We start from the raw sequence: 25,176 nt of genomic DNA, 5'->3' as shown, positions 1-25,176 counted from the left end.
TGATGGTATTTCTTACTTACGTTTAGTGTAATTCAGCAGTGACTCCACCTGGGCATGGTGTTTTGTTTTAGAAGATTATGAGTTATTGATTCAATATCTTTAATAGATATAGGCCTAGTTAGATTGTCTGTTTCTTCTTGTATGAGCTTTGGCAAATTGTCTTTTTCAAAGAACTGAGTTATTTGATCTAGGTTATCAGATTTGTTGTCATAGAGTGTTGAAAACACTTTTTAAACTATGAAGAACTGAATAAACCTGAAGATATTTTATTATTTTCATTGTTATGTCATTAGTCTGAGTTAGATCTTCATTCTTTAAAAGAGATTCACTCATTCATTCATCAGACATTTATTGAGCATCTGCTCTGTGCCAGGCATTGTTTAGACTTAAGCAGCAACCAATGAAGATGTGGGGTCTGCTCTTATGAGTCTAGTGGAAGAGACAGACAATAAATAATCATGTGGTGATGAAAGTTAAAGAACCATATGGAAACATAGGTGGGCTCCGTAACAGAAGCCCAACTCCCTAGGAAAGTCAAGAGGCCTTCACAGAAGTGTTGACTTAACTACTAGAAGAACTACCTGGCAGTCAAAGGCAGGGAGAGGACCTGGAGGCAGACACGTATTCCAGTGTCCTGGGCAGAGAAAACAGCTTATGCAAAAGCTTGGTAATAGAGGAGAGCGTGGCATAGATAAGTTAAAAAGACCAGTATTAAAAATATCAGTATAGAAGGGGAAAAGGGATTCAAAAGAAGGAGAAAAGGATTGGAGCTTTATCAGAAAAAGAGGAGCATAAAAATTTTCTTTGGAGGGGAAGGTAAATGTTTTAGGACACACCTCCTGGAGCTGCTGTCAGCAATCTGAGAAGCGAAAGGTACAAGCTCTGAAGCAGGTTCATTGAGGACTCCCCAGGGAGCCTCAAGTGTTGTTGCATTTAGTGGCCAGTGTAGTGCTCACAGTGTGCTATGGCTTGGAACCGCAGCTCCTTGGGTAGGAGCAGAGGGCTTTCCATGCCCCACTGCCACCTGTGCTCAGAGCCCCGTTATGGGGCTTACAGTGCAGGGCACCGGCATTGCACTGTGACCACCACAGTGGTGGGCCCCACTGCAGCCCTTAAATGCTGTGGTTACAAAAATCTGGGACTTCTCTAGAGCATCTACAAATTTTTATGGCACCCGTGTATGCCAGAGGGAAATATCTGTTCTTTGACATTCCTTCCCCAATTCTCACAGGACCCCAAATCAAACCAGCTGGTCATCCAGTAGTTCCTTGGCTTCATTCCACATGGTTTTATGTTCTTAACGTTCTTTTCTTCCAAAGGATAAAAGACTTATAGACTTCACGTAGCAGCCTCATCAGGGATCAGAGGAGAAGTGGCATTTTGGCACGTGACATGTGGGGAAACAGAGGCAGGGGCTGGCAATTGGCCCCGTAGGCTTGCTACAATAAGACAGCACTTTGAATCAGACCCACCAGGGTCGGAACTCGTGCTTTGCCATTTTCTTTCAGCTTTATGACCCGTTCTATGAGCCTCGGTTATTTTGTGTGTATGAATGGAGTAATCAGGTTCTATAACAGAGTGGTTAGAGAAAGTATGTGGTTAATTTATATCAAGGGCCCAGCACAGTTAGGTCCCATCTCTCTCCGGTTCCTAGGCAGAGTTGGTGCATCATGAACAGATGTGCAGGTTTACCTCTGGGGGAGGACGCGCTGCAGCACAGCATGGCTCCTTAATGCAGTCTGTGCCTCAGAAGAGCCAGGGTGGTGGTTTTGTGTAATGGCTTTGCCATCTGGGTGCAGCTGTCCAGGCACTTGCTGTTCTTAGAGAACAATCGTGAATTGGGGTTCAGGCCTGGTGGTCTTTGGCAGATTACCTTTGAATATTGGCAAGACATCCTGGGGTCCACTGCACATTGAGAACATCCTAGAGCCTGAGAAGGAGCAGCCTCTGCTTTAGTTTAGGTTTGGCCAGTGTTCCCTTCATCCCAAATACACCTCCTCATTCTGAGAAGGATTCAAGGCAACTTAGAGAACTACAACCCATGGGAAGTAATGAATCATGCAGATGCAAAAATAGGGCCCCTCATGCAGGCTATAGGTTTTGTTTGTTTTTAGGGTTCTGCATTTCCAGGATGCAGGGTTTTGATCACACTAGTAGAGGTAGGTTTCAAATTTCGCTCTGAACATCTTAGCAGGCGGTGTGAAAAGCAAAGTTGATTAAGCCAGCTTGCGATACCATCCAATAAATGTTTATCTAGCAAAACCCTGGTCCCAGGACAAAAAGCTGTGTAAAGTCTTTTAGGTTGTATTAAGCGTACATATATTTAGTACCCATTGGGCACTTGAAGTTTTATGGAAACAGGTGCTTGTTGGGTTAGGCAAGAGCAACTATCTTATGCCCAAACTCACTACATTTAGAATCTGATTTTTCAAGGAAACGTACGATGGAAGATATTTTGAGCAGATTTCATGGGAAGAAATGAAGTGTCAGGGTACCTTGGCCAGACGTTCTGCCTCTGGCCCATTTTCCTCTGGATTTTCCAAGCAGTATCAAGAAGGCTTATCTACCCTTCACTGCTCAGCTGAGCACAGGAATACAAATGCAGTACCTACTACCCAAAGGGTGAATGGCGCATATATATGTATTTTGGCTCCAGCTTCAGCCACACCCTTGCACAGTTGTAAGGTTTGTTCCTTGTAGAAAATTCGAAAAAGTCAGTCTTGCAAAGAACTTGAAAACTAAGTGATTCCAGTTCGTGCTGTAAAACCATGATTCTTTGCACCTACTCGGGAAGCTCTAAGGGTTACACGTGTTTCTTTCAAATCCCCAGTAACAGAAGAGTCTCCTTGGGGAGAGGCTGGGCCTGAAAACCTGAGTGAGCACTGCACAAACAGCAGCCAAGCATTTCATCTGAGTGCTGTGGAGGAGGAAGAGGGGTGCAGAGGTCTTGGAGATGATCAAGTACTGGGGGTGGTGAGGGTGGAGACAGATGAAAGAATCAAAACACACTGAGAGGCCACAGAAAGTCTTCCGTTAACAATAGCCAAAGCGCTCTCCCAGAAATTGGGAAACATCACGCTCATGCACTAAATTATATTAAGCTTCATCTCTGAGCCCGCATTTCTTCTTTCAGCCACACATTTATCTTTCCTCCACCTCACCGCCCCCTGCCCCGCCACCTCCCTCTGCTGGTTGCCACTTTCTGATTCTGGTTGTGCAACTGACACTTGCCCTGCTCCATCTTTCCAAGGCAAGCCCTAATTTATTTCCCTGCCTGCCCTTTATTCCGAAACAAGATCCTCTCATCCCGCACAGTTCGCCTCCCTGGAACCTTGGCTGCCCTGGAAAAGTGCTTCTCGCTTTTGTAGCGATTGCTTCGGAGAATGTAGATCAAGTTTGCCCTTTCAAATTATTGAGTCCCACGCAGAATCACAGAGTGAACCTTGACAGTGACAGTGATGGGCGTTCCTCCCCAGCTGCGGGGGAAGTTACTATTCTTATCTAAGAACAGGGATCAATCATTTTTCTTTCCTGCAGCAATTTAACTTGATTTTTGCAAAGGTATTATCATCGGGGTGCCTGGGTGACACAGTGGTTAAGCGTCTGCCTTCGGCTCAGGGCGTGATCCCGGCGTTATGGGATCGAGCCCCACATCAGGCTCCTCCGCTATGAGCCTGCTTCTTCCTCTCCCACTCCCCCTGCTTGTGTTCCCTCTCTCGCTGGCTGTCTCTATCTCTGTCAAATAAATAAATAAAATCTTTAAAAAAAAAAAAGGTATTATCATCAATACTCCCCTCCCACCCCCAACTTCTTATTTCGAAAATTTTCAAACAGGCAAAAAAATGGGAAAAATTGAAAAATGAAACCCATCTACTCCTGGCCTAGATTCACCAATTCTGCCCCATTTGCTTGTTGTCTCTCCTGTGCACCTGTGTGCTCTCCCCCGGCCCCTGCTCTCGTTTTCTCTGTGTATGCACGGCCATACATCTGCGCTCTTCTGCTGAAAGTGGACTGTAGTCATCGCAGAAGTTCACCTCTAAATCCTTCAGCACAAATCTCCTTAGCTATTCTCCTATGTAACTAATATGCCATTATCATACCTAATAAAGTGAACATTTCATTTCATCATCTCAGGTAGTCTATTTTCCTTTGTTTGGGTCAGGATCCTATTAAGGCTCACACCCTGTGTGGGGATGTTATTGTTCTTAAGCTTCTTGATGATAGAACAGTCCACTTCCTTTTATGTCTTTCGTGACACTGTATTTTTGATGAGTTCAAGCCAATATTCTTGTACAGCTCCTACCTTCTAGGCTGATCTTATCACCTCCTCATGGTGTTACTGAATTTGTTCCCGGTAACTTCTGTGTTTTTCTTGTACTTCAGTGTAAAGTCTGAATGTATGATTATATGCAGGTTAAATAACTTTGGTAAGAATATTACACAGGTGGTGCGGAGGGCTTGTTACTTCATCACATCAAGAGGCTGTGATGTTACATTGTCCTACTATTTGTGACATAAGTCTGATTTTTTGGCGAAGGTTGTGGCCATCAGATCTCTCTGCTCTACAGATATAGATTTCTTTTTGACGTTGATAAATAACTGGGGAGGTCGTGCCTTCTTTAGTCTCCCGATTCAAACATTCATCTCGTTGGAAACACCCTCGCATGCCTATCCAGAATGTTTGGGCAGCCTGTGGTCCACTCCAGTTGAGACATAAAAGTAACCATCACAAATACTAGTATTACTACTCTCAACACACCTAGCAAGTAAACCTTCAGGTTGCTTAGCTATTTCTTTAGCATTAGAATATATTCCATTTCAGGAGTCAGAGATAAGAGTGACTTGAATTAGTTAGGATCAGATGTCTCTTGAAATCAACAGTTACTTGAAATAACTTTTTTCTTTGGTTATTTGATCAATTTGATATATTTAAGTTGTTTGCTTCTGCTGGTATTCAATTTTAAGGTTTTTTTAAAAATCCATTTTGATTTCATTTTGTTTTTTGAATACATAAACCATTTATATGGTTCAAAAATAAAAAAGATATAAAAAGATACATTGTAAGAAGTCTCGCTTCCCTCTCTACCTCCCGTCCTGTTCCGACCCACTCATCAGTTTCAGGCTCATCATTCTGGTGTTTCTTTCTGCAAAAACAAGCAGGTACACTGTGTGTTATTTGCTGGAAACCTTTCCTAATTGAACCTTTTCCATTCATAATCACCAAAGTATTGCAAATTTACTGTAGACATTTCACAAAATGCAGAAAAGTGCCTAAACAGTACAAAACATTTTGGACACATGTTGTCTGATAAATTCTTGTTAAATAACTGAGCTTCGCTCAATATTCATATGATTAGATTTAGATTTGGTTGGAATTTTCTTTCGTTTTTTTTTAATCCCATATATATTTTGTTATTTTGATTCACATGACTTAATTATTATTTCTATTTTAGCAAACACACTTCCTGTCACATTTCAGTATTTCCTTACAAGGATGAGACCCCAGAGAATAGAATACAGGAAGTCATGTGGTACTTTCTTTGTCTACTTAACAGAGAAGACGCTTAGGTTGTTCTAGTACCATCAGGAAAGACCTCCTCCTTGGCCCCACCCTGATTCATGGGAGGAAGTGCTCATCTCCACATGCCAGGATGTAGTCTGACAGCCAGCTCCCTAGAGGAGAGAAGGATTCTTTGAAAACACACTGCGTTTCAGTAGCATCTTGGTATTGCTTTTACCCAAGCCAGGTGGTATAGAGTTGCAATCAGTCATATTTCTCAAGCTCAATATGACAGCCCAATTAGGTTGTACAGGGATGGATGCGTTTAAAGGAACAGAACACAAAAAGACGATAGAGCCAACCCTGGCTTTTAAAAACCACACTTTTCATGTTCACACAGTGCTTTACTTGTCGGAAGTTTTTTTCACCTGTATGATTTCAACCGCGGGCAGCGATAACTCTGAAAAGTAGGGCAGGAATTATTATGCCTTTTAAAAGAGGAGGACACCGAAGGTGGTCAACCCAGAGACGCCTGGCCAACCAGCCATGGAGTTGGGACTCAGGGAAAGATTTCCTGACTCTTTCTGGTCCCGACTCATTGACCTTCCTTTTGTATTCAAGGGTGGTCCAACGTGGACAAGGGTTTCAGACAGTGCAAACACCGTTTAAGCCAGAGTCTTACATGAAGCCAGGTACCTTGTATTATAAATAGTCAGTGTGTTAGTTACCTATTGCTGCATAACAAATAATCCCAAACCAGTGTGGATTAAAACAACATGTATTATCTCAAGTTTCTGTGGGTCAAGAATCTGCATAGTTTAGCTGAGTGTCTGAGTCTCTGTCTCTAAGATGAAGATGCTTTGTATCTATGTAACAGAAAGCAAATAAGGACTCTCACAGACTGAAATCGAGGTGTCAGCCAGGGCAATAGTCATCTCAAGCCTTGTCTGGAGGAATATCTGCTTCCAAGCTCACCCGTGTTGCTGTCAGCAAGCAGCAGGGCCTAAATGGCTGTTGACCAGAGACATTAGCTCCTTGCCATATGGGCCCTTCCGTAGGGCTATCCGCAGCATAGCAACTGGCTTGACCCAGAGAAAAAGTGGAGAGAGACACACAGAGAGAGAGAGATTGAGAGAAATACCAGAGAATAAGAGAGAAACCAGAATGTTTTTTATAATAGTCAAAAGTAACAGCCCACCACTTTTGCCATATTCTTTTTTGTTAGAAGAAAGACACAAGGCCAGGGGCGCCTGAGTGGCTCCGTCGCTAAGCGTCTGCCTTGGGCTCAGGGCATGATCCCGGTGTTCTGGGATCGGGCCCCACATCAGGCTCCTCTGCTATGAGCCTGCTTCTTCCTCTCCCACTCCCCCTGCTTGTGTTCCCTCTCTCGCTGGCTGTCTCTCTCTGTCAAATAAATAAATAAAAAATCTTAAAAAAAAAAAGACAGACAGACACACGGTCCAGCTCACGTTCATGGGGAGGGGTTTATATAAAGGTGTGAATACTAAGACGTGGGGCTCATTAGCCATTTTAGAGGCTGCCCACCCCGCTCAGTGATTTACTTGAAGATTTCATTTTAGGCCAGCTCTTGCTGTGATGTTTTCCAGAATTTCTACAATTCGGTAGAATCTTTTTCAAGGAGAATGTAAAATATTATTGTTGTTAGACAGAAAAGACAAATACCATATGATCTCACTTGTGTGGAGAAGCTTAAAAAGGAGCTCATAGATAGGGAGAACAGATTGGTGCTTGCCAGAGGCAAGTGGTGGGGGATGGGCAAAAGGGGGGAAGGGGGTCAAAAGGTACAAACTTCCAGTTATAAAATGAATAAGTTCTATGTATTCACATTTTGTTTTATGTTCTTCAGTGATATCTGACAGTTATATTTATAAGCATACTGACTCTTTTTATTAAATTTATTTCTAAATGTTACAGTTCTTTTGTACATGTAAATGGTATTTTTAAAACATTTTATTTCCAGGGTACCTGGGTGACTCAGTCGGTTAAGCTCCTCACTCTTGATTTTTAGCTCAGGCCATGATTTCAGGTTCGTGAGATCGAGCCCCATGTCAGGTTCTGCACTGAACGTGGAGCCTGCTTAAGATTCTCTCTCTCCCTCTCCCTCTGCTGCTTCCCCTCCCCCAGCTTGCCAACTCTCTTTCTCTCTCTCTCTCAAAAAAAAGTAACTTCCTACTTTTTATTGTTAGCATAAACAAAAGGAATTCATTTTGTAAACTTTGTATCTGGCTATCTTATGAAATTCTTTTATTAATCCTAATATAAGGATCTCTTTAATTTTCTGGATATACAGTCCTGTCATCTGAAACAAAGTTACTATTGGCTCTTTTGCCTACAAAGCCATAGGGGTCAGTCATGCACCCCCCGCTTCCAGTACATTCCCATATTACAGGTGTTAAGGACAATTTTTCCTGGGATAAAACTCAAGAATCAATCTCTAAACAAAGTAGATTTAGGGAAGGGGATTCCCAGCATGGACATTAGGGTCATATAATGAAGGATAGTAGAAACCGGTTAGAAAAAAAAAGAAGCCAAGAAAAGGTGATATGACATCTTTAAATACTTTCTGAAAGAGGAAAAAATAGGGTGGAATTCTATATCAAGTTCAAATATCCTTCAATAATGAAGACAAAATAAAGACACATAAAACAAAACAAAAAAGGAGAGAGAGAGAGAAAAAAAAAATTGTTGTCAGCAGACCTGGGCTATAGTAAATGCCAAAGAAGTTTCTTCAGGATGACAAGAAATGATAACAGATGGAAATCTGGATCTTCATTAAACAATGAAGAGGACTAGAAATGGTAAATATGTGAACATAAGGTCAGTTTTTCCTCTTAATTTTATAAAAACCCATATGATTATTCAAAGCAAAAACTGAAACACTGTATTTTGGAATATATGATAGATGTATTACATATAACAACTAGCATAACAGATGGGGCTGGAAGATGGGCTATACACTTGCAAAGTTCTTACATTTTATGTGAACTGGTATAATATTAACTCTAAACAGACTAAAAAATAAAGAATATATACTATGATGCATACAGCAACTTCTAAAAAGTCAATAAGGAAGAAGGTTCTGGGGCTTGTGCTTGAAGATTGTAGGTGTGACAGACTATATTTCTCCTCCCCCTCACCTTCATGGGAGGGGTAGCTGACCTGCCCACTAACATTGAGCTTGACTTGTCATCAGCGATCAGCAGAATCATAGCAGAACTAGCTCTGAGACTAGATCTTAGACATATCACATGCTTCCACTTACTCCTCTAGGAATTTCTGATCTTTGCCATAAAAGTAACATGTTCCAGGTTGTTACAGCCCCTCCAAAAGAATAAAACATGTGGATCAAACCTGGCTAATCCTCAGCCTGAAGGATATCTGCCCCAGCCTACCAACATACAAGTGAATGAAAAATAAGTACTTATTGTTTTAGGATACTAAGATTTATGGCTGTTTGCTATGTAGCAAAAATTGACTCTAATACCATAGAACTTGAAAATGGGAATGGATGTAAAAAATACAGCTAACACCACAGAAATACAAAAGATTGTAAGAGACTACTATACACCAACAAACTGGGTAACCTAGAAGAAATAAGTAAGTCATAGAAACATACAACTTAACAACAGTGAACATGAAGAAATAGAAAATCTGAAAAGAACAATAATGCATAAGGAGATTGAATCTATAGTCAAAAACCTCCAAACAAAGAAAAGCCCAGGACCAAATGATTTTATTGGTGAATTGTACCCAACATTTATAGAAGAATTAATATCAATGCTTCCCAAGCTCTTTCAAAAAATGGAAGAGGAAGGCACACACTCCCCCCCCCCTTTTTTTAAAGATTTTATTTATTTATTTGACAGAAAGTGAGATCGAGAGAGAGAGCATGAGTGGGGTGAAGGGCAGAGGGAGAAACAGACTCCCCGCTGAGCAAGGAGCCCGATGCAGGACTCTATCCCAGGACTTTGGGATCATGACCTGGGCTGAAGACAGATGCTTAACCCACTAAGCCACCCAGGCGTCCCGAGAAGGGACACACTTCCAAACTCATTTTATGAGACCTGATAATAAAGCCAGACAAGGACACTACAAGAAAAGAAAATAACAGACTAATATCCCTAATGGATATAGATGCAAAAATCTTCAACAAAATACTAGCAAAAGGAATTCAATAACACATGAAAAGGATCATACAGTATGATCAAATGGAGTCTATCCTTGGGATGCAAGGGTGTTTCAACATATACATGTTAATAAATGTGATATACTGCATTAAAAAAATGAAGGATGAGAAGCATATGATCATTTCAGTAGATGTTTAAAAAAGGATTTGACAAATAAAACATCTTTTCATGATCAAAACAAATCCATGATCTCAACAAATTAGGTATAGAAGGAGTTTACCTTAACATAATAAAGGCCATCTATGACAAGCCCATAGCTAACATCACACTCAATAGTGAAAAGCTGAATGCTTTTTCTCTTAGATCAGAAACTAAGCAAGGGGGGCGCCTGGGTAGCGCAGCGGTTAGGCGTCTGCCTTCGGCCTAGGGTGTGAGCCCGGCGTTATGGGATCAAGCCCCACATCAGGCTCCTCCGCTGGGAGCCTGCTTCTTCCTCTCCCACTCCCCCTGCTTGTGTTCCCTCTCTCGCTGGCTGTCTCTATCTCTGTCAAATAAATAAATAAAAAAAAAAAAAGAAACTAAGCAAGGATGCCTGCTCTCATCATTCTTATTCAGCACAGTACTGGAAGTCCCAGCTAGAGCAATTAGGCAAGAAAAAAAAAAAGCATCCCAAACTAAAAAGAAGTAAAATTTTCTCTGTTTTCAGATGACATGATCTTATATGTAGAAAATCCTAGACTCAACTAAAAAACTGATAGAACTAATAAATTTATTAAAGTTTCAGGACACAAAATCAACACATAAAAATCACTTGTGTTTCTATACATGCACAAGAAACTATCTAAAAAAGAAAAAGACATCTCATTTACAATACCATAAAAAACAATGAAATACGTATGAATAATTTTAACCAAGGATATGAAAGATCTGTACAATTAAAACTGTAGAATAGTGATGAAAGAAGACAAGTAAATGAAAAGATATCTAGTGTTCATGATTGGAATAATTAATATTGTTAAGTGTTCATATTGCCAAAAGTGATTTAAAGATCCAATGCAATCCTTATCAAAATTGCAATGGAATTTTTCAGAAAAATAGAAAAACTTATCCTAAAATTTGTATGGAACCACAAAAGAACCCAAATAGCCAGAAAAATCTAGAGAAACAAGAACAAAGCTGTAGGCATCACACTTCTTGATTTCAAACTATATTACAAAGTTACAATAATCAAAACAGTGTGGAACTGACATAAAAATAGACTCATAAGCTAATGGAACAGAAGAGAGAGCCCAGAAATAAGCCCAGGCACATACAGTCAGCTGATCTTCAAGAAGAGTGCCAAGAATACACAATGGGGAAAAGATAGTCTCTCTAATAATGTTGTTTGGAAAACTGGATATTCGCATGCAATATTGGATTGAAATTGGACTCTTACTTTACATTGTATGCAAAAATCAACACAAAATAGATTAAAAATTTAAATGTTAAGATCTGAAACTGTAAAACTCCTGGACTCTATTTAACATTGGTCTTGGCAATGATTTTTCGGATTTGACACCAAAAGCAAAGGCAACAAAACAAAAATAGTTAAGTGGGACAACATTGACCTAAAAATCTTCTGTACAGAAAAGGAAATCAACACCAATAAAAAGAAAAAAGCAGCCTACAGAATGGGAGACAATATTTGCAAACTGTTTATCCAATAAGGGATATATAAAAAATGTATGAGGCACTCCTAAGACTCAATAGCAAAAACAGAACAAAATTTTTAAAAAACCAAAACCCAATTAAAAAATAGGCAAAGGAATTGAATAGACATTTCTCAAAAGAAGACTTACAAATGGCCAACAGGTGTATGAAAGGTGCTCAAAGTCACTAACCATCAGGGAAATGCAAATCGAAACCACAATAAATATCCCCTCACACCTGTTAGGATGACTGTTGCCAAAAAGATAAGAGATAACACATGTCAGTGAGGATGTGGTGAAAAGGGAACCCTTGTACTAATGTAAATTGGTATTGCCGCTTTAGAAAACAGTATGGAGATTCCTCAATAAAAATAGAACTACTGTATACTCTAGCAGTCCAACTTCTAGGTATATAGCAAAGGAAACGAAATCAGTTTTTTGAAGTAACATCTGAACTCCTATGTTCATTGCAACATTATTCACAATAGCCGAGATATGGAAACAAACTTCGTGTTCCTCAACAGGTAAATGGATAAAGAAATTGCAGAATATGTACAAGAGAATAGTATTCTACCTTTAAAAAGAAGAAAATTCTATCATTTGTCATAGTGTGGATGGACTTGGAGAACATTGTGCTAAGTGAAATAAGCCAGATACAGAAGGACAAATACTGCATGATACCACTTACATAAGGAATCTAAAATAGTCAAATCATAGAAATAGGGTGCAGAATTGTCTAGGCAGAAGGGGAAATGAGGAGGCATTAGTCAAAGGGTACAAAGTTTCAGATATGTGAGGTGAATAAGTCCTAGAGATCTATTTTACAGCATAGTGCCTATAGTTAACAATAATATACTATATACTTAAAAATTTGTTAAGAGGGTAGATCTTTTTTTTTTTTAAGAGGGTAGATCTTCAGTGCTCTTATTCCAAAGAATAATAAAAATGATAAAGAGGGCAGAAGGACACTTAGAGGGGACAGACATGTTTATGGCACAGATTGTGTTGATGGTTTTATGGGGGTACACTTATCTCCAAATCCATCAAGTTGCATACATTACACACGTATGTATGTACAAATATACTTCAATAAAGTGGTTTAAAAAAAAGTTTAGTTGCTTTAGTATTACATTCAAGACCCTTAATAATCTGTCCCTATTCAGTCTCCGGTAAATCTTCAGACTAGCCAAACTGTTCTCTTCTTCTTCAACTTATTATTTTATTCACAGTCTTTCATTCACTGGACAATGAGTTATGGAATATCTCTCATGAGCCAAGCACTGCTTTAGATGCTAAGGTTGGATAGTGATGAAAAAGAATTTCTACAGTCAGGATTTTATATCCCAGTAGGCTTCAGATTGTATATTACTTAGTGGACTTTATGTTTGGTAAAGTCGGTAACTTAAAGAGACTTGCTTGAGTTTTACTACTTTTTGGCCAGATTTACTGAGGAATGATTGACAAAAAAGGGTATATATTTAAGGTGTACAATGGGTGTTTTGATATAAGTATAACTAATGTAATGATTACTACAATCAAGCTAATTAGCATTTCTCTCCTCATATAGTTACCATTTTTGCATTGTGTGTGGCCAGAACACTTAACATCTACTCTCTTAGCAAAATTCAAGGATGCTAACTACTTTATAGTTAATGTAATGTAATTATAGTTTATGTAATTCTGTATAGTTGATATAAATAATGTGTGTATGTACAGTTGTATAGTTAATGCAATGTATTATTGTTAACGCAATGCTGTACATTGGATCTCTAGAGTTTCTTCATCTTATAACTGAATGTTTGTACCCTTTTGACCAGCATCTCCCCATTTCCCCCATCTCCCAGCACATGGCAATCACCATGCTACTCTCTGTTTTCCTAGTTCAACTTTTATAGATTCCACATATAAATGGTACTATGTATGCTTCACTGCCAACATGTGTTATTTTTTGTGGATTTTTGATAATAGCTATCCTAATGGTGTGAGCTGATAACTCACTGTGGCTTTGATTTGCATTTCTCTGATGATTAGTGATAGTGAGCACCTCTTCATACACCTGTTGGCCATTTGTGTCTTCTTTTGAGAAATGTCCATTCAGTTCCTTTGTCTATTTTTACAATTGTTTTGTTTTTACTATTGAATTGTAGGAGTTCTTTACATATTTTAGGTATTAATCCTTTATCGAATATATGGTTTGCAGATATTGTCCCACATTCTGTAGGTTGCCTTTTCATTTTGTTGATTGTTTCCTTAAGGCAACTAATCTTGATTTAGTTGATAATGAGACTTATGAGCAGACATGTATGGGACCAATGTAAGACAGTTAGAAGATCAATCAAGAAGTGGTGTGCAGGAGAGGAGGATAGAGATATTGAAGGAAAGAGACCCATTAAGATATTGCTGAAATGGTCCAAGCCAGACATAAAGGCATGACCAAGCCAGTGCTAGTAGAAAGAACAGGAGGCACTATGATGAAATTATTGATTGCTCCTGGCAACTGGTTAAAGGTTGAAAGTGAAGGTCCTGGATCATCCAGGGCCTGGGTCATTTTAGGAAGTATGGAACTTAACAACCCAAACACAACATCCAAGTGGGCAGTTGGAAACAGGGACCTAGATCTCAGGAGATGAGTTCCAGGTGGATTGGGGAATTAGAGATCACTCTTAATTGATTTGACCCAGATTTGGAATCATGAAAGAGGGTGACCTCACCAAGGGACAAATGAGTGTAGCAAGAGAAGTAGATCAGAAAGAGAATTTGGAAAATGTTGTTTACATTTATGTAGTTCTAATAGGAGAATAGTTGTACCAAAAAACAAAAATGAAAACAGACAACCCCCACGCCACGCAGGAAACCAGGACAATGCACAGATGCAGAAACCAAGCGAGATAGGGTATCAACATGCTGCTGAAGAGAGGATGCAAAAGTGTGCAGTGAGTTTGGTCATTGGAGGCCATTCTTAACTGATTATTAGGGGTCAAGAAAGGAAAGCAAATGGCAACAAATAGAGCAAAGTGGGTATGGGGGGAAAATCCACAGCAGCCTGTGAGAACTGTGGAAGCAAATGGAGGACAGGAATGGGCAGGCGCTGAAGGTAGAAGCCGATTTAGGAAAGGTTTTGTTTAGGTTGGGGAGGTCTGAATACATCTGCCCCCATAGAAGGGGGCAGAGCCACTGGAGAGAGACCAACTGTGCAAAGGAACAAGAGCAGAGAACTGATGGAGCCAAGGGGTCGAGAGGTCAGAAGGGATGGAAATGAGAGCAGGTGCAGCTTGACAGCCTTTAGAAAAAGAGTCGCTAATAACTGGTTTGTCAGTGCTGACATTTTTAGCTATCTTGCCCACACGTCATAGTGTGGCTTCAAGAGCAGGACAACCTCTTCCAATCGCCCTGCTTCTCTGGGTCTGATATCTAGCCTGAGAGCTGGAAAAAAGGAGAGAGTCTCTTCATAAAAGCCCTGATGATGGTAACGGTATCTATTCCTACTTTCCAGACATTCCATGCATTCTTAGCCTATCATTGAGCAGAAGGTGGGGCAGGTATTGTTCTACTAATTGTGAGCGCCAAAAATGGGAGTGCAGATTTGGATGTTAAAATCGAAGTCACATAGCCAGAAAAGGGGGCTATATTTCCATTTGTCCCCTAGATAGCCCCACATTGCTCTGCAAAACCAGTGTGACATAACCCGCCCCCCTCAACAGACACACGCACTCAACCAAAGGAAAGGCTTTCACAGAATGCTAATAGTTCCAACAAAAATACTTGAACTTTCTGTAGTTCCTTTCCTCCGACCTTGATATTTTGCTTGAAAATGAACCACAGTAGCTCCAAGGAGCATGGAGAAAGGAACAGATGGACAATGAGATAAAGGAGTTTGGATTTGCCTAAGAAATATAATTAAACCTTGAGATTTCCAGGCTTTTCCAACTATATAAAAACTTTATAAAATCTTTCTAATTATTAGAAATTGTTCTTAAAGAGTCATTTCTCTGGATGATGGTAACATAGGGGTTACTATGTCCCGGGCACTGTTTCAATCTCTTTATAAGTATTATCTCAGTTGATCCTAGCAAGAATTATGCAATGAAGGCAGAAGTACATTTTCCTCACTTACAAATGAGGGAAACGCGCTTGGAGAATGTGAGGCTGCTCACACTTACAAGTGGTGGGGCCAGGATTTGAAGTCTGCAAGTCTCCCACGAGAGCCTGCATCTCAACCACCATATAAGGCCATGTCTCCAGAGATAGGCGCAAGTCACTTTTCTTCATTATACTGGAAAATTATGAAACCTACTTTGAATTTCATAAAGCCATCTCTACATATGCTTAGGAGCCACTTGTTGAAACGAGCATGTTATCATGTCTTTTTTTCCCCCTGCCCAATGAGGAATAGTGCAGTTAAGTCAGTCATTTTGGCTTTAAAAAAAAGTTCACTCAGTGGTTTACCCGGCATGCCACCACCTTTCCTGTACTCAGAATCTGTGAAGGCAGCAAAGCATGCCTGTCTCTTCTAGTCTTGTGATTACTGAACGGGGCAGTAACTGCTCTGGCTCCGGAGCAATGTCAATCTCAAGAGCAGCAACTCACCAAATGGATTTTCAAATCATATATCTGATAGGGGACTAGTATCCCCAATACATAAAGAACTCCTACAACTCAGTAGCAAAACCCCTGAACAACCCAATTAAAAAATGAGCAGAGGGGGTGCCGCTAAGTGTCTGACTTGATTTTGATTTGGGTCATGATCTCAGGTCATGATCTCAGGGTCCTGGTTTCGAGCCCTACGTCAGACTCCCTGCTCAGTGGAGAGCCTGCTTCTCCCTCTCTGCCTGACGCTCTGCCTACTTATGCTCTCTGTCTATCTCTCTGTCAAATAAATACATAAAATCTTTAAAAAAAAATGAGAAGAGGGGGCCGCCTGGGTGGCTCAGTCCATTAAGTGTCTGACTCTTGATTTTTGGCTCACGTCATGATCTCAGGGTCGTGGGATCAAGCCCTGCACCGCGCTGGGTGCATAGCCTGCTTAGGATACTCTCTCCCTCTCCCTCTGCCCTTCTCATCCCCACTTGTGTTCTCTCTCTCTCTCTCAAAAAGAAAAAAAAATGGGCAGAGGATCTGAATAGACATTTTTCCAAAAAAAACATACAGATGGCCAACAAACATGAGAAAAGATGCTGAACATCACTTATCATCGGGAAATACAAATCAAAACCACAGTGATATATCACCTCACACCTGTTAGAATGGTTGTTCTAAAAAAGACAAAAAATAAAAAGTGTTGGTGAGGATATCGGAAACAGGGGAACATTTGATGGGAATGTAAATTGGTGCAGCCACCATGGAAAAACAGCATGGAGGCTTCTTGTTAGTTCTGCCAACAGGGGCATTTAGGGGAGATTGGCAAGTGTGAGAAAGGTGAAACGGGCTCCCCTCCCGGTTTCCGGTTCTGATCACAGTGGCCGTTGCAGCAGCAGAAAGAAGGCTCCACCTGCCACTTCTTGACTGCTGCCAGCACCAGCCATGCTCACGCTGTGCCTGTCCAGCGATGCCAGCAACAGCTAGACTGCCAGCTGGGCTGTCCTCACTCACGCCCTGCACCAGGCCCCTGGGAGCACTTGAGCATCTGCAAGGCACACTTCCAGCTGCACCAGTGATCTGAATACCCACTGGGTTATGCCTCCATCCAGAGATCCGAACTGTGGACCTCCAGAGAGAAGCCCACCTCCAAATCTGGTGGTCGACCTCAACGCCCTACGCAGAGGTCAAGGCACCAGCAGCGCAAGGCTTTCCCCTGAAGATCTCCTCTCCAGAGCCTGGTATGCTGTCTTCAGAGGCTGGGGTATCAGCTGTGCAGAGACACCTCCCTCCCCAGAGGTTTGAGTGAGCCCCTCCTTCAACCCCTGGGGCCTGGTAACAATACCTCTTCCCGTTTCCCCACCAGCCCTGCACGGTAGTTCCTGCTGTACGTGAGCTCTGGTTTACTTTAGCATCCATATGTTTGTTTTTTCAGCCTTCCAATGCCCATTTTACAGTTTTTGTGCATTGCAATACTCAATGTGCTTTCTCTTTTCCTGACTAGAACCTAACTGATATTGTATTTAGGGTACTGAAAGGAGGGAGTCCCAGGAAACAGACCCTCAAAATGGGAATTTGCAGTTGATTTGTCCCTGTCTTTGGCCTTGAAAGCAATGCTGAGCCCCTTGCCAATGAAACATTGGGTATTGGCAATTCATGCATGTGCAGTGGCATCATGATTAATCAATATTACCTGCGGTTGCTTGCAGCAAAGTGGCCATTGAAGGCAAGGTTTTGAGAAACCAGACGGCTGCTTCTGACTACACTGGAGAATTTACAGAAAGGAAATGACAAGGTCAGGTCTTTAACCCTTCATCTCTGTTTCTTGGTAGAATAGCACACAGTATGTAGGGTGTATATTGGCTCCAGAATCTGAAGGGACTTCTACTTGTAAGAGGTACAAAGTGCAACTCTTGTCTTTCCCTTTGGAGATGATATCCTGACGTGCTCTTGAGTGCCGAACCCCCTGGAAATGAGAAGAGGCATGGTGGCGGACATCTTAGAATGAGCACAAAGTGGAGGCTATTTCTGTCCTTTGTGAATGCAACTGAGTGGCATTTACAAGAGGCTCTCACTAAGCAGATGAATGAGATGACACACTCTGTGGATGTTGGCCAGCTTTCCCCCTCAACCACAATGGTGCTCAGTTAATGGGTCCATGTTTAAGGTGGCCATGTTGGCAAGCATGGAAGCCCCACATCTTTTCACCACATGGACTTTTCCTCACCAGCGTTAATCTGGCTGTTGCCACTGCTGAACACCTGATCTACTGATGAGCAGAAGTGTGTACTGAGCCCCTGATATGATGTCATTCCTGAAGGCCACCTGCAGGCATGGTGACTATGTTGGATCCCTTCTATTCTATTAAGGAGAGAGAAGCAATTTATACCATTGGAATAAGCCCTTATTCAAGATGGGGGTTTGTCTTTTGCGTGTAATACTGCTGCAACATCTTCATCCATGGACTTATGGAGTATGTTATTCTCTGTCATGGTGTCCCTCACAACTTTGCTTCTGGCCAGAGAACTCATTTATAGCAAAAGAAATACAGCAGTGGGCTTATGCTTGTGGAATTCAGAGGTCTTACCATGTGTCCCATCACCCAGAAGCATCCGGCTTCATAGAACATCAGAATGGCCCTCAGGCAAGGCAGTTACAGTACAAGTTGAGAAACAACACCTGAGATATGGGGACACCATTCTACAGTGTGTGGTAATTGAGATATGGTGCTGTTTCCCCCATAATCAGAGTATAAAGGTCTAGAAACCAAGGGATGAAGATAGACTTGGCTCCTGTCACTAGCAAACCCACTGGAGAAATATTCCTTCCCATGTTAGCAACTTTGGATTTAGAGTTCTAAGTTAACAACAGAAGCATCCTTCCACTGGGGACACAATGATTCCATTGAATTGAAAGTCAAGACTTTCACCTAGACATTTGAGGCTTTCATGCCACTGAACTGATAGGCCACTGGCTGGGGCAATTGATCCTGATTACCAAGCAGAAAAGGTTGCTGCTATACTCCAGCGACAGGAAGGACTATGTCTGGAACCTAGAGGATTCTCTGGGGGCAGCTCTTAGTCCCGTTAAGTCCTATAACAATCACTGATGGAAAACGCTAGTAACCTAAGTTACTACAGTAAGACTGTAGACAATCCAGTCCCTTAGAAATAAAACTGAAAGAGAGAACGCTGACCAACTGAGGGGCTGACTGGCTGTGGGGAAATGGCCTGTAGAATGAGAAATGGAAGAGGGAAGTTCTAGAAACCAACAATGGTCATGTGTCTCATACAGAAATGAAGACTGTAGCAGGTGTGCATTGTCCTCTTTGTTGTTGCCTCATTTTATGTGAGTCTTGCTGTCAATGGTTGGTTTTAAAATTTCACCTCTAGGTTATGGAAGTGCAGGTGGTATTGTGACTGAAGTAGAAAAGGAATTCACCAGAATATGAGATGGGTAGAGGACAGGTGGGGCCCTGTGTTTCATCTTTTGGGGAGAGTGTCTTCATTTGTAAGAAAGACTGATACATCTTATAGGGCAGAAGCAAGTTGTTATTGTATGAAATCTCAAGTAAGGGTAGAAGGTTGTGTATGGATGTTGCTGGCCAAAGCACTGTTTAATTACCTCTTGTCTGTTAGCCTGAGACCATTCTTTTATATTCTGCCCTGTGACTTTGGAGCTGAAACCCTGCAAACTACATTTCCTAATCTCCCTGGCCAGCTTTCTATTAGGTCTATTAATGATAAGTCTAGAGGGGTTTAGACGGTGGAAGAGGAGGAGGAAGTGACCTCCTGTAGACTCCTACCTCCCACCTGTGTGGATATCAGCGGGGTGGGACTTTGTTCCAGAGGTCTGTGCAGCAGTCCTGCAAGGCCTCTCATCCCAGCCCAGAGTTTGATAACATCACCTCTTCCATTTTATTCCCCTAGATTGCTCCTGTAGTTATCGATATCTGGGTTATTCCAGTATCTCCATTTTGTTTTTTCAGACTTCCAACACCCGTGTAACCAATTCCCTGTATTACTCAGTCCTGTCTGTTGGGCTGTGTGGTAACTGATATATGGTGTATGATTTCTGCTTTCCTACTGGACTTCACCCTTACCATTCCCTACCCTACTATAATAGTCATGGCTATCTCTCCGTCCATCCATCCATCCATCCATCCATCCATCCATCCATCCATCCACCAATCTATCTAACATATCCTAATTAATTAACAAGGATGTCAAGCAAGATGATTTTCATGAAGAATTCTTGAGTGAGGTCATAGAGATTTCGGCAGAATTCTAAAATGACAAAGCTTGCCTTTGCCTCTTCTCCCCTTTTTCTTTGGTAGTGCCCCTTCATCCTGGACCTCCAGAATCCCAATGTCCCCTCCCTTCGAAATCTGTACTTTGTTCTTCTAAAACATAACTGACATATGAAAACTTATGGAGAATGATGCAAGGAATCATTGGTACTTTAAAGAACACCCTTGAAGCTGCCAACGTTTCTTATACTCAAAGGAACCCAACAAAGTGCGACGGTTTGGAAGGATTGGAAGGATTACACTAGTCTACCCTGATCAAGAGAATGAGTGGGTCCCATGGTAGTTTTTTGAAATTTTGGAGCCTCTGGAGTGGATGACATGCAAAAATCAGACAAAATAAACGACTTTTCGGGAAGATAAATTAGATGCAAAATATCCCAGCACTTTCGAACTTTGTATTCTCTTCCTGGTAACGTCAAGGAGAGAGAATGGCCAAAGACTGGCAGCCTGAGTGTGTGTAGAAACCAAGGGCTCTCTCTTGGTCTTATTTACTTTAAAGTAGATCAGTTAAGATGGTTCTGCTGCAAGCAACAGAGAAGCCGACTTACCATTACTTAAGTAACCCAGCATTCCATTCCTGGCTATATATGCAGGAGAAGGGGAAAAAATATGACCACATGAAAATTCTACATGAACATTCATAGCAGTACTACCCATAATAGCCAAAAGGTAGAAACGACCAATATGTTCATCAAATGAGGCATGGTGGTGTATCCAGACACTGGAATATTATTCAGCTATGATAAGGAATGGAGTCCCTATATCTGTTGCGATATGGATGAAGCCCGAAAACATTATTTTAAGTGAAAGAAGCCAGGCACAAAAGAGCAATTTACTGTATGATTCCCTTCATTTGAAATGTCCACAATAGGCAATTCTGTAAAGACAAAATAATGGTTGCGTCACGCTGCAGGGAGTGGGAGGATTGACTGGGGAAGTGAGAACTAAAAGGTATATGGGGTTTCCTTTGCAGATGGTGAAAATGTTCTAACAATGATTTATGGCCATGGTTGTGCAACTCTGTGAATATGTTGAAAAGCATTAATGGTGCACTTTTCAGTTGGTGGATTCTGTGGTATGTGAATTACATTTTAATTTACTATTACCAAAAATTACTTAAATAATAAGGGAAATTATTTCCTTTATAACAGGTTGTCCAGAATTAGGTCGGTTTAGCAGTTGACTAATTCAGCGGTTTAATCACATCATCAGAGACCTACGTTCTCTTCATCTTCCTGCTCTGCCGGTTTTAGGTAGCTGCCCTCATGGTTTTATGACAGCGACAGCAGCTTCAGACACCCCGGGGTGTCACCCCACCCCCTTTTCTTACTTCTCTTTATTTCTGGAAGAAAAGCCTTTGCCAGTGGTGTCCAAGCTAACCATCCATCATACCTCATGGGCTAGAACTGCTCTCCTACCATCAGTAATCCAGTCCCCAGGAAGGGGAAGGGTGTCACCCTGACTGGGTTAGCACGATCAGGTTTAATCCTGAGTCCTAAGGAGGAGAGGTGGATGCTGGACTCTAACCAGGGCTCTGTCAGCGGGGAAGAGGGGGATGATGGGTGCAGGGAGGCAGCCCCAGCATCTGCCAAAGAGGATGTAGAAAACAGCATTTTCTTGCAGGAAGAATGGAATCAGAGTTAGCTATGAATGTACTTCTCTCTGTCTGTCTTTCTCATCCACTTGCCTGCCTACCTACCTATTTACCTACCTACCTATATACACACAGATTTAAAATGCCTATCCTTTTGACTTCTTGTAACTAAAGGGTGTGTGTTTTTACTTTTTTTTTTTTTTAATCTTCCAAGATTTGCATTTCTCTCAAAGCCTCCCACATCAGGGAAGATTAGAAGGACGCACGCTGATGCGAGCTGGCTCAGCGGGCATCCCCCTGGCCTCCGAGGGGCAGTGCGCTCCAGGCCAAGTCTGCCGGGCTGCCTCTCCAGGCACAAGTTGTGGCTGAGCAGAAGCAAGCCAGGAGGAGAGAGCACTTGGCTGAGGTCTCCTTGGGGTGAAGTGCACACCCTCGGTCTTGGCCTCGCCCACCTCTCAACCGGTTCCAATCCCGATGCTGCCCTTGCCGACGCGGGCAAGGGGTCCCCGTGAGCTGCCCCGTGCATGTGGTTGTGTTTAACTCTATAGAACTTTGAACCAACCTCAAGCTGAGCCAGTGGGGAGATCAAAGTCAATAAAGTGTATGTATTTTATAAACGGTGAACTTTTGTGAAGAAACCAAACTCATTTAAGCCAAAGCCAAGGGGAGTGTTATGTTTTGACTGATGCTTAAAACAAAGAAAGAAGGTTGTTTCCCCCTGTGTGTTATTTGGGTTTTTTTGTTTTTAAGACTGTTTATTAAAGTCCATACTTTAAAATAAACATAGAGAACTCTCGTGTTCTTTTTGTAAACACATCGGAGTCCTTTGAAGCCGTGGATCATGAGCATGAGAGCAGATGACTGTTTATCCTCTCCTGGGCTCCATGTTTAGTTAGCTGGGTCTTGAAAACTTTAAACCTCCTTCTCCTCGACAGAGATTTTCTGAATTGACTCTGGTAGAGCAGAGAAAGGGGGAAAAGGCCCCAGGAGTTAGTTAGCATCTGTATTCAAACTTCTCTGCAAACACGGTCCCCCCCACCCCCACCCGGGGGCCACACAGCCTGGGCCACAGGCTCCTCTTTCCCTGTGTTAGCATCGACTCGAAACCCACTGGAGTCCCCCTACCTGCCCAATCGGGTCGCTTCCCAGCAGCGACATGTACATGGTGGCACCTTGTCTCGGGCAGGAGAGGACCCAGGGTTTGCGATACTTGCTGATGTCTGGGGTGTGACTGCTCCCATCATGGCCCGTGGCAAGCCACCTGTGTCACCCATGGAGCACTGGGTGCGGAGAGGTGGGCACAGGGCTTGGGCGACCAGCCTCCATCCGGCACCCCAGCCTCCACCGCTGCCCCCTCTGCCCGCATTTCCCTCCCACGCCTGGGAGTCGGCCGACGTCATTTCAGTAACTGGTTCTAAGGGGCGGTTTCCCCACTGTGGGCAGACTTTATTTTCTTGTTCGAATGGCCCTCTCCTTGTAGCCCAGAGATACTGCTTCCATTTTCCTTGCTGCCCCAGCCTGCAGAGATCAGCCGGGCTATTCTGGTCACTTCCTCTGGACAGTTCCTTGAATTGTTTTGATGCCATTGTATGATTCACCGAATCCAGCTTCCTTTCCCTTCTGAGGCAGCTGGGAAAATCAGGCTCCCTTCATATTTTCCTTTGTTAATGGCTGTATCCTGAAGTCATTCATGCCTGGCTGGGCAGGGGGTGGTGTGAGCTGTGGGCCCGGTGCCCCGGCCTCCCAGGCATCAGCGATGTTCCTTGATGGGTGGAAGGCCCTCCTGGCAGGAGGGTGCAGTGTCTGGGGTGAGGCGGATTTTCCACTCAGTTTCCAGGTGTTGGTGGGGGAGTGTGGGACCCACAACCTGGCCTCCACCTGGAGATAGGACACCTATTCAAGATGATGAGAGCTTTGTCCAAACACACAAATGCAGATTTGGTCCTCACGGTGTAAGAGCTGGAAGCTTGAGTCGTGCCTTGTGAGGAGACTGGGCCCTCACCCGATGGTGGGGGGGCGGGGGCTAGCAGGGGCATTCCCGGGGTCAGGCAGGGCTGGGAGACAGCTCTGGCCTGGCCGTCCTTGCCTCTCGGAGCCTGACTCCTCATCAGCTTGCTGGGGTTAAGAAAACCGTCTTAGGAATCAAAGGTGGCATGGCTTTCTTAGGACCTTTGGATCCAGGAACCCCATCGTGGCTCCTCCGCCCAGACTGGAATGGAGATGAGAGATGGTGGGAAAGCCGACCAAGGGCCTCCTCTCGCCTGGCCACGCTGTGATTCTGTAAGCACCTGCTCCCTGCTCAGGGTTCCGAGAGGGAAGGGAGAAGGGGTGATCCTTTGGAAGGGCTTATGCCCACGTAGTTGGAAGTACGGGGAGAAAATAGAGCGCCACAAACAGAGTGACAGCTTTGTCCTGTCCCCTCCTGGCCACTTCCGGTCAGTAACTGCTGTGAACCCTGATCATAACAGGAGGAAGAGAGCTCAGCTATGGCCCAGTGAGTACGTGCAAACCGCCCTGCACCTGTTACCCCATTTAACTAGTGCATTAGCCCAGTGACGTACGTGTTTTGTTATTATTCCCATTTTATAGCCAGGAGACTGAGGCTTACAGGAAAGTTATTAATTTGTCCAAGGTCACAACAGAGCTGAAGTCTGAGCCTGGATTTAAGTGGTTTCAAAGGTTTTCTTCCTGTCACTATACAACCATGCTTCTCTGAACCCCAGTGCGTGTGTGTGTGTGTGTGTGTGTGTGTGTGTGTAGCATGCTAGGATTCCTGTTCTCCTAGAACTTACTAGTAATAAGACCATATCCTAGCTTTGGCACCACGCCCGGCCAAGCCAGGGATGAGAGGAGGAACAGAATGTCCCCCACTTTTGCCCCAGAGACCCAGCAGCCTGCGGGTTTCCCAGGAGAAGCTGCTAGAAGTGCCCGGTAGGCTCTAGCACTGCCCTGTGTCTGTCCCCATCTCTCCCAGTTTCCGCCTCTCCTCTGGAGTCCTTGTTTCCAGCTGGCTGACTCAAACCTGCATTCCTCTGTCCCATCTAATCTTTTCGGGAGATGACCCAGCCAGACGGCCAGCCTGGCTTTTCCTTTCACTTTGGCCCTTGGACTCCGAGCCTGGGCCTCCTGCCTCCGTTCATGCTCTGCAGTCTACACGCGAGGCCTGCTCTGCTCCTGGACCTGGCTCGTTGCCCGCCAGGCCACGCACTGCTGGGAGGAAGGCGGGTGGAGGCCCAGTGTGTCTGTTGCTTGCTGCCGGAGCAGAGACAGGGACCCCGGCTCCATTCTCCTCCCCTCTCCTCCGTGCCTGGCTGTCCCACTGATCCAGCTGGAGTGTGATTCCTCCTCCTCGTAGTGGCAGC

The 25,176-nt window shown here is 43.1% G+C and overlaps 1 pseudogene; it reads left to right on the top strand.

Moving 5' to 3' along the window:
- LOC123802273 (E3 UFM1-protein ligase 1 pseudogene) overlaps positions 1–16,990 on the top strand; it is a 74,139-nt pseudogene extending 57,149 nt beyond the window's left edge.
- The last annotated feature ends 8,186 nt before the right edge of the window (positions 16,991–25,176 follow it).

The sequence above is a fragment of the Ursus americanus genome, chromosome 31 (assembly GCF_024610735.1).
Source record: "Ursus americanus isolate L20-20 chromosome 31, mUrsAme1.1.p, whole genome shotgun sequence".
Taxonomy (NCBI): Eukaryota; Metazoa; Chordata; class Mammalia; order Carnivora; family Ursidae; genus Ursus; species Ursus americanus.
This window is presented reverse-complemented; position numbering and strand designations above follow the sequence as displayed.